Here is a 10,601-nt window from a genome sequence, read left to right on the forward strand (position 1 = left end):
CTGAGCCAATATGGCATCCAGAGTATCAATTTCAAGAACTCCCTTCTTCATAGGCGTCCCATTATTCATAGGATTCCTTTCAGAAGTGTACATGAACTGGTTATTAGCAACCATGTCAATGAGTTCTTGAGCTTCTGCAGGCGTTTTCTTTAGGTGAATGGATCCACCTGCAGAAGTATCCAATGACATTTTAGCTAATTCAGATAGACCATCATAGAATATATCCAGGATGGTCCATTCTGAAAGCATGTCAGAAGGACACTTTTTGGTCAGTTGCTTGTATCTCTCCCAAGCTTCATAGAGGGATTCACCTTCTTTCTGTTTGAAGGTTTGAACATCCACTCTAAGCTTGCTCAGCTTTTGAGGAGGAAAGAACTTGGCTAAGAAAGCCTTGACCAGCTTATCCCAAGAGTTCAGGCTATCCTTAGGTTGAGAGTCCAACCATATTCTAGCTCTGTCTCTCACAGCAAAAGGGAAAAGCATGAGCCTGTAGACTTCAGAATCTACTCCATTAGTCTTAACAGTATCACAGATCTGCAAAAATTTAGTTAAGAACTGAAAAGGATCTTTAGATGGAAGTCCATGAAACTTGCAGTTCTGCTGCATCAGAGAAACTAATTGAGGTTTCAGCTCAAACTTGTTTGCTCCAATGGTAGGGATGGAGATGCTTCTTCCATGTAAATTGGAATTAGGTGCAGTAAAGTCACCAAACATCCTCCTTGCATTATTATTATTTTTGGCTGCCATCTCCTCTTCTTGTTCGAAAATTTCTGAAAGGTGCTTGCTGGATTGTTGTAATTTAGCTTCTCTTAGTTTCCTCTTCAGAGTCCTTTCAGGTTCTGGATCTGCTTCAACAAGAATATTCTTGTCCTTGCTCCTGCTCATATGAAAAAGAAGGGAACAGAGAAATAATAATAATAGGGATCCTTTTTGCCCAGGTATAGAGGTTCCCTTATGTGAGTAGAAGAAATGAAAAAGAGAAAATCTGAACTCAGAGAGAGAGAGAGAGTTCGGATTTTTGGTAAGTGAGGAAGAGATGTTAGTAAATAAATAAATAAATAGAATGATATGAGAGAGAGAGAGAATTTTCAAAAATTATTTTTGAAAAAGAGTTATTGATTTTCGAAAATTGTTTTTGAAAAAGGTTAGTAATTTTTGAAAATTAAAATCAAAAATTAAAATAATTAGTTAATTAAAAAGAATTTTTGAAAAAGAGGGAGATATTTTCGAAAATTAGAGAGAGAGAGAGAGTTAGTTAGGTAGTTTTGAAAAAGATAAGAAACAAACAAAAAGTTAGTTAGTTAGTTGAAACAAATTTGAAAATCAATTTTGAAAAGATAAGAAGATAGGAAGTTAGAAAAGATATTTTTAAAATCAAATTTTTTAAAAAGATAAGATAAGAAGATATTTTTAAAAAGATATGATTGAAATTAGTTTTGAAAAAGATTTTATTTTTAAAATCACAATTAATGACTTGATTCACAAGAAATCACAAGATATGATTCTAGAACTTAAAGTTTGAATCTTTCTTAACAAGCAAGTAACAAACTTGAAATTTTTGAATCAAAACATTAATTGATGATGTTATTTTCGAAAATTAGGAGATAAAGATAAGAAAAAAATTTTTGAAAAGTATTTTTAAAATTTTCGAAAATAACTAAGAAAAATGAAAAAGATTTGATTTTTGAAAAAGATTTTGAAAAGGTAAGATTTTTAAATTGAAAATTTGATTTGACTCATAAAAACAACTAGATTTTAAAAAGTTTTGAAAAAGTCAACTCAAATTTTCGAAATTTATGAGTGAAAAAGGGAAAGATATTTTTTTGATTTTTGAATTTTTAATGATGAGAGAGAAAAACATGAAAATGATGCAATGCATGAAAGTTATGGATCAAAACAATGAATGTATGCAAGAATGCTATGAATGTCAAGATGAACACCAAGAACACTTTGAAGATCATGATGAACATCAAGAACATATTTTTGAAAATTTTTACATGCAGAGAAAACATGCATGATACCAAACTTAGAAATCTTTAATGCTTAGGCACTAAGAATTCAAGAATGCATATGAAAAACAAGAAAAGACACAAAACAAGAAAACATCAAGATCAAACAAGAAGACTTACCAAGAACAACTTGAAGATCATGAAGAACACCATGAATGCATGATTTTTTTTGAAAAATGCAAGATGAACATGCAATTGACACCAAACTTAAAATCTGACTCAAGACTCAAACAAGAAACACAAAATATTTTTGATTTTTATGATTTTATAAATTTTTTTTGTATTTTTTAGAAAATTAATGTGAAAAAGAAAAATAAGGATTTCAAAATTTTTAATATGAATTTCAGGAATCTTGTACTCTTAGTCTAAAGCTCCAATCTGAGGGTTAGACATGGCTTACTAGCCAGCCAAGCTTTAGAAGATATTTATACTTTCCATGTATAGAGCAACTAAGTGTGTGAGAATCAACAAGCTCTTGTGATGATAAGTTGAAACCCCAGTCCAAAAGATTAGACATGGCTTACAGCCAGCCAGGATTCAACAAATCATAATGAAACACTAGAATTCATTCTTGAAAAATTCTGAAGAACAATATATTTTTGAAAAGATTTATAATTTTTTTCAAAAATAAAGGAAAATTTTTTTAAAAATTTTTGAAAATTTTTTTTTTTGAAAACAAAACAAGAAGAAAATTACCTAATCTGAGCAACACGATGAACTGTTAGTTGTCCAAACTCGAACAATCCCCGGCAACGGCGCCAAAAACTTGGTGCATGAAATTGTGATCTCAGGCAACGGTGCCAAAAACTCTGTACGCAAGTCTTAATAAATCGTTTTTCATTCACAACTTCGATACAACTAACCAACAAGTGCACTGGGTCGTCCAAGTAATAAACCTTACGTGAGTAAGGGTCGATCCCACGGAGATTGTTGGTATGAAGCAAGCTATGGTCACCTTGTAAATCTCAGTCAGGCGGATATAAAATAGTTATGGAGTTTTCAAAAATAAATAATAAATAGACAGAAAATAATGATAGAAATACTTATGTATATCATTGGTGAGAATTTCAGATAAAGGTCTAGAGATGCTTTTCTCCCTCTGAACTTCTGCTTTACTGTTGTCTTCATCCAATCAGTCCTACTCCTTTCCATGGCTGGCTTTATGTAAGGACATCACCATTGTCAATGGCTACTTTTCATCCTCTCTGGAAAATGGTCCGATGCGCTGTCACTGCATGGCTAATCGTCTGGAGGCATCACTGTGGTCAATGGCTGCATCCTATCCTCTTGTGAAAATGGTCCAAACGCTCTGTCACAGCACGGCTAATCATCTGAGGTTCTCGATCATACTGGAATAGGATTCACCCTCCTTTTGCGTCTGTCACTACGCCCAGCACTCGCGAGTTTGAAGTTCGTCACAATCATTCAATCCCAGAATCCTACTCGGAATACCACAGACAAGGTTTAGACTTTCTGGATTCTCATGAATTCCGCCATCAACCTAGCTTATACCACGAAGATTCTGACTAAGAGATCCAAGAGATACTCATTCAATCTAAGGTGGAACGGAAGTGGTTGTCAGGCACGCGTTCGTGGGGGAATGATGATGATTGTCACGTTCATCACATTCATGTTGAAGTGCGAATGAATATCTTAGAAGTGGAATAAGTTGAATTGAATAGAAAAACAGTAGTACTTTGCATTAATTCATGAGGAACAGCAGAGCTCCACACCTTAATCTATGGAGTGTAGAAACTCTACCGTTGAAAATACATAAGTGAAAGGTCCAGGCATGGCCGAATGGCCAGCCCCCAAAACGTGATCAATATGATCCTAAGATGAACTAAAAATCATAAGATGTCTAATACAATAGTAAAAAGTCCTATTTATAATAAACTAGTTACTAGGGTTTACAGAAGTAAGTAATTGATGCATAAATCCACTTCCTGGGCCCACTTGGTGTGTGCTTGGGCTGAGCTTGAATGTTACACGTGCAGAGGCTCTTTCTGGAGTTGAACGCCAGGTTGTAACGTATTTCTGGTGTTCAACTCTGGTTCGTGACGTGTTTCTGGCGTTTAACTCCAGACAGCAGCGTAGAACTGGAGTTCAACGCCCTTTTGCGTCATCTAAACTCGGCCAAAGTATGGACTATTATATATTGCTGGAACGCCCTGGATGTCTACTTTCCAACGCAATTGAAAGCGCGCCATTTTGAGTTCTGTAGCTCCAGAAAATCCACTTTGAGTGCAGGGAGGTCAGAATCCAACAACATCAGCAGTCCTTCTTCAACCTCTGAATATGATTTTTGCTCAAGTCCCTCAATTTCAGCCAGAAAATACCTGAAATCATAGAAAAACACACAAACTCATAGTAAAGTCCAAAAATGTGAATTTAACATAAAAACTAATAAAAACATCCCTAAAAGTAACTAGATTCTACTAAAAACATACTAAAAACAATACCAAAAAGCGTATAAATTATCCGCTCATCAGTCTTCCTCATCACTCAAGTCGTAAGCTGGAGGTTGAGAGAAATCTACCTCCGCATCTTCTTCGTATTCACTTGGATAAGGTTCTTCAATCTCAGAGAATTCACTTGCGGATGCAAGTTCATTACTAGGAGAACTTGACTTGTGACTATCATCATCAAGGAGATTTGCTTCTTGGATTATTCTGTCTAGTTCTTCATAAAAGACTTGCCTTGGGGGTTGTGCACTATCCTCCTTAGCATCAATTGTAACGTCCTTGACAGAATTTTCCACAACTCTCGATTCCCATGGAAGTTCAGCGTCTCCTAAGTCTTTAACCAACTCTTCTTCATTTATAATGACAGTTTCCTCTACTTGTTCCAATACGAAGTCATGCTCTGTTTTGTCCACTGGAGTTTCTAGTATCTCCTTCATGCTACTCTCTTCATTAGATTGTCCACATGGGGTTGTGGGAGGTCCTTGAATGCCCGAACGTCTAGAAGATAATTGACTTATTGCTTGCTCCAGTTGATGAAGGGTTGTTTAAAGTTGATCTACTGTTTCCTTGAGGCGAGCCTGTGATTCTGGAGGTGATGGATTTGGACATGGTACGTAGGAAAGTGGTGGTGTTTGGGAGTAATCGGATTGGGATTGGGGTAAATAAGGATCATATGGTGGTGAATGGGAGCATTTTCTGTAATTTCTGATGCGTGGCCTCTATCACGAGTCTGCGTGGGTGACGTTAGGATTTTTGCCAGTAAAGAATGTCATAAAAACAGTCGCGTTGTAGATATAGTCTCTAAACCGACAAAAATCCCTTCGTACAAACGTTTTGGGTGTCACAAGTAACAAACTCCTTAAAAATTGTTAACCGAGCATTCAAACCTCGGGTCGTCTTCTTAAGGAACTGCGAGGAAGTATGTTCTTATTATTGGTTATAAAGGTTGTAATCGGGGTTTAGAAGGTGAGAAGCAAGTAATTTAAATGACGAGTGAATTAAATGGCAATTAAAAATAAATAATAACGGTGAAATAACTTTTGGCAAGATAAGGGAAATTAGAAGTCCAGCTTAGTTATCTCTCTCAACAATAATGAAAGTTGTATCTTAATTCCACTTGGTCAACCTTTACCAGGGCAAAGGAAAGTTAAGGGACTAATTAAATTGACCTTTCAATCCTAATTATTTCCTAAGAAAAGGTTGGGATTATTTAAGTTCAGCTCAATTAGCAAGATAACGATTATCAGTTATGTTGAGTTTAATAACTGTTGAGTTACTGAATTCTTAACCAGGACCAAAAGGGGAAAAAGTAAAATTGCTAGAATAATAAAAATGTCCTTAGATGGGAAGCAATGATAACTTAAATCAAAGAGAACAATCATGAACTGAAAATACCTCAATTATCATAAATTCAAAGGGCAATCTGTGACATGGAATAATTCATAAATCAAATTATAATAATCAATTCAAATGTTGGAACTAAAATAAATGTAGAACTAAAATAAAAGAACATTAAAACCTGGATCCAGAGATACTCCCAAAACAAGAAGAAGTCCTAAATCCTAAGAGAGAGAGAATCTCTCTCTAAACTAAATCTAAATCATGAAAACTAGAAATTGGCGAGCTCTTTTTTGAATGGATGCATTCCCACACTTTATAATCTCTGGTCTATGCTGTCTGTACTTGGATCTGGGCCAAGAAGGGCTTCAGAATTCACTGGGGGCGTATTCTATAAATTCTGATACGTGGCCTCTGTCACGCGTCCGCGTGGGTCACGCCGTTGCGTCATTTGGAGCTTTTCCTTTCCACGCGGTCGCGTCAGTCATGCGACCGCGTCATGTGCGTTCTGCTTAAGGCGCACGGTCGCGTCAGTCGTGCGGCCGCGTCACTGCTGATTCGTGCTTGGCACGCGATCGTGTCGTCCATGCGATCGCGTGAATATCAGTTTCCTTAAAAGCTCCGTTTTGCTTTCTCCTTTCATTTTAGTATGTTTCCTTTTCCATTCTTTAAGTCATTCTACCTTAGAAAATCTGAAACTACTCAACACACTAATTACGGCATCGAATGGAAATAAAGGTAATTAAAATAATTAATTTTTAAAGCTTAGGAAACATGTTTTTCACAATATGACATAATAAGGTAGGGAAAGTAAAACCATGCAATTAATGTGAATAAGTAGGTGAAGAGTTGAATAAATCACTCTAATTAAGCACAAAAGAACTCATGAAATATGGGTTTATCAACCTCCCAACACTTAAACACTAGCATGTCCTCATGCTAAATCCAAGGTAAATAATTAAGGTTAAAGTGATGGAATGTCATGCAATGCAACCTAATTTAAATGCAACTACCTAAATGAATGATGCATCATGCAACTCTAACTTATTCACTCATATATAAGGCTTACATGTAGTCAAGTTAATTAACATTCTCAAGGAGTCATGTATATATATATATATAGCTAACCCTTAAATAATAAAGCATTTTAGCAAATAAGATGGGAAAGAAAATATTGTACAAACTTGCAAAACAATTAGTAAATATAAGCACAGATATATGTTGATGAGTTATAGAATCCTCATTGGATTTTGTGTTTACTCTCTAGTCACTCAGTGTTTATTGGGTTTATTCATTCTATTTTCTTTTTATTATTAATTTCTATAGCTTTGTTTTTCATCTAACCAATCAACAATTATAGAATATAGTCATACCAAAAAGACATGAGGTCTTAATTGAGGTTGTAATGGGGCCAAGGTAAAGGTGAGGATTTATGTATAGGGTCAAGTGAGCTAATAAGTGAATCCTTAATTAGACTAAAACATACATTTTTAGTAAAACAAAATCTCTTTACCTAATTTCCCATATTTCCCACTTATTGTTACATGCTCATGTTTCACTTTTTGCTTTTTCCATTCCATGTGCATTGCGTTTATTTTGCATTGGGGAATTTCTTTTGGATCCCCTTTTATTAAATGCTGAAAAATAACTCTTTTTTTTTAATGCACATGGTAATTGAATCACTTAGATTTTTTTTCATGAACATGCTTCCCAAATTTATTTTATTTCTTTTAACTTCTCTTACCTTTTTGTTTCTATCATCCATGTTCCCAAAAGGTTTCCCACATTTAACTCTATTCATGATTTTCTATCTTAAGCTAACCAAGGATTCACTTGGGATTTTCTTTTGTTTTTCTGCTTAAGGCTAGTAATTTGGCTAAATAGAATAAAGGGGTTTTAAAAGGCTCAAGGGGGTTAACAAGGGTGATGTAAAAGGTAGGTTAATTTGGGGTGAGTGAGCTAAAATCAAATGATGGCCTCAATCATTCTCTTGGCATGTATCTATTCTATATTCTATAATTGGACATATAGATTAAAGCAAAGGAAAGAACATTAGAATAAAAAGAAATGTAACACACAGAAATGAAATTATGGTTTGAATGCAACCATACAATTTAAGCTCAAGACTCACAGGCTGTGTGTTCTCTAACTCAAGCATCATATATCATCTATATATTGTATGCAGGTTTAGTTAAAAATTCCCATTATTCTCATAAAAAAAATTATTTAGGGTAGCTTTTAAAGTTTTAATATTCCTCCTTGACGAAATGTTGTCAGCTTAACTACATCATGTAATGCTATATATACAAGGTTTTATGGATCTAAATCTATTATGTTCAAGTTCCTAGCTTACTCCTTTTTTTTTATATTTGTCAATTTAAACTAAGCTATAACTAAGCTATCTTATGTAAAAAGGGTAAACTATACTAATTGATCCACTAATAAGTTAGAATTGCAAACTAAACTAAATAACTAAAATATGAACAAAAAATGCAAAATGCAGAAAATAGAGTAAAATACACAAGTAGCAATGTATAAGTACTCAGAAAATAACAATAAAAGAAAAAGAGAAAAATACAGAAAAATATCCAAAATAAAAGAAAAAGTATGTAGTAGTTCACCAAAATAAACGCCAGAGATGGCGACCTCCCCACACTTAAAATGAAGCATCGTCCCCGATGCTCAATCAAGCCGGGTGTGAAGGAGTGTCATCACTGGTAGGGATAGTAGCTGGGGTCTCTGTGGCGGTGGTGGGCTGAGAGTCTGGCTGCTGTAGAGGGGGGACTGACTGGAGCGGGATCTCCGGATCTGCAGCCTCAAGCTGATGTGGGGCCTCTTGCTGTGGTGTAGCGTGCTCTGTGCATGCCTGCTGATGAGTCTCTGCCTGGGAATGAGGCTCCTCCTCGTGCTCATCCTCTTCCTCCTCTGATGGCTCTGATGGTGTGTCGGGCTCGGAGGGGATGTCGGCGCCTTGTCTGATCATCAGCTTCAGATGGGAATAGCGTCGCCTGCTGCGGCGCTCCAATCTCTCATACCGGCGCCTGTTACGGCGCTCCATCAGATCAAGCTGGCGGAATAGACGGTGCACGAGGCAATAAACCGGCTCAGAGGCGGGTGGAGGTGCAGTGGTGGCAGCAGGGGCAGCTGTGGATGAAGAGGGTCCAGTGGACGGAGGGGCTGTCTCATCAGTAGCAGTGACAGGTGGTGGTCTGTAGCCCAAAGCAAGGAAGTTCCTGCTGTGAGGAATGATCTTCTTGCAATCTGCCGCTGGTGGTCTCTCATTGGCATCCTCCCATGGCACGTCAGCTCGACGGCCTAGCTGTGTAATCAGATACAGAAAAGGGAGGGTGTCGTGGACGTGGACCTTGGCCATATAGTGCCGAATGAAACGTGGCAGATAAAGGTCCTTACCCTCCAGCACACACCAAAGGAGGGTGATCATGGTAGCCGGGATCTCCGTCTCGTGAGTACTCGGCATCACAAAATTACTCAAGATCTGATGCCATAGCCGAGCCTCATCATTCAAGTACACTCTCTTGATCCCTCTAGGCATAGTGGTGTTCTGACCCATCTCCCAAGGAACAGCAGGGTCGAGAGCTATCCGTTCCTTCACGGCGTCCCAGTCAAACTGCATCTGGCCCATGTCCTCCTCAGCTTGTGCATAACCATCTGGCTGATCGGACTTGGCTGGGAGCTGGAGAATGGTCTCTATGGCCTCCTCAGTGACCAGAATTTGCTTTCCCCTCAGGTTCACTGCATCTAGGGTAGTAAGGTAGTAGTTGCAATAGAATTCCCGGACCCAAGATGCATTGACCTCTGTCAGTGGTCTCTCCAGAAAGAACCAGCCTCGTTGCTTGATTTGCTCAGTGGTGTATTGCTGGAGGGCTTCTGAAATCTTCAAGGTACATTCCAGGTATAGATTTCTGGAGTTTGCAAAAGTCGGGTACTTCAGCTCACAGTACCGGTTTGCAAATTTTATAGGATCAGTTGAAGGGAGCAGCTGGTCAGCTTTTTCCTGCTGTGTAAAGTTCTTCTCCCGCCATGAGGAATCGTGCATTAGACCAATGATGGACTGGGAGGAATCTCCTCTCTTGCGCTTGCCAGTAGCCTTGCCTTTGCCTTTCCTCTGTGAGGCAGACATCCTGAAAAATAGAAAACTAGGAATGGATAAAAAAAATAGGAAAGCAAATAGGCAATTAAACAAAGGAAACTCAAAGCAGTAAGGGAGAAAATTGAATAAGAAAAATGAGCAATTGAAAATGTGATTGAATTAATATTAAATGGAAAGAAAATAAGCAATATGCCATGGTTAGAAAGTTAGAGGAAAGTGAAAATAATCAGAAAAGAGATCAAAAGGGTTAGTATGGTTAGGATTTGAAAAAGAAATTAGTAAATTAAAATCAGTGAGTTAGTAAAGTGCGGGTTAAAGTAAGTTGCATAGAGAAAAAAACATATAACAAGGATTCATAGGTAAGAATAGAAGTACTCATAATTAAACAAGCAGTTTATGAACCAGGAAATCAAAAAGGATAAGAAAGTCTGCCATAGCATTCATGTAATGGTTTGGATAAAGCAGAGTAAAACAGATTTCAGAAATGCCAAACCAAAACATGAATGAAAACAAATTTAAAAAAAATTTGGGCAGCATTCCGGCTAAAATTGGATTCTCCTGGAAAATAAACAGCAATCATATCAGTTCATATGAATTAAAAAAAATCAAGCTGCATGTACATAGATATAAAATAAACATAAAAACTCAATGTAAACAGCAGCAACATACAAGAAAGCA

At 37.0% G+C, this 10,601-nt stretch overlaps 1 non-coding gene across 1 annotated transcript; it reads left to right on the forward strand.

Annotated features, from left to right (window-relative positions):
* Positions 1-243: 243 nt before the first annotated feature.
* On the forward strand, positions 244-351 carry LOC148564212 (small nucleolar RNA R71). Its single transcript, XR_015883885.1, has one exon. It is a non-coding gene; the product is annotated as a small nucleolar RNA R71 (small nucleolar RNA).
* Positions 352-10,601: the final 10,250 nt, after the last annotated feature.

Source organism: Arachis ipaensis, chromosome B5 (assembly GCF_059453495.1).
Source record: "Arachis ipaensis isolate K30076 ecotype BB chromosome B5, ASM5945349v1, whole genome shotgun sequence".
Lineage (NCBI taxonomy): Eukaryota > Viridiplantae > Streptophyta > Magnoliopsida > Fabales > Fabaceae > Arachis > Arachis ipaensis.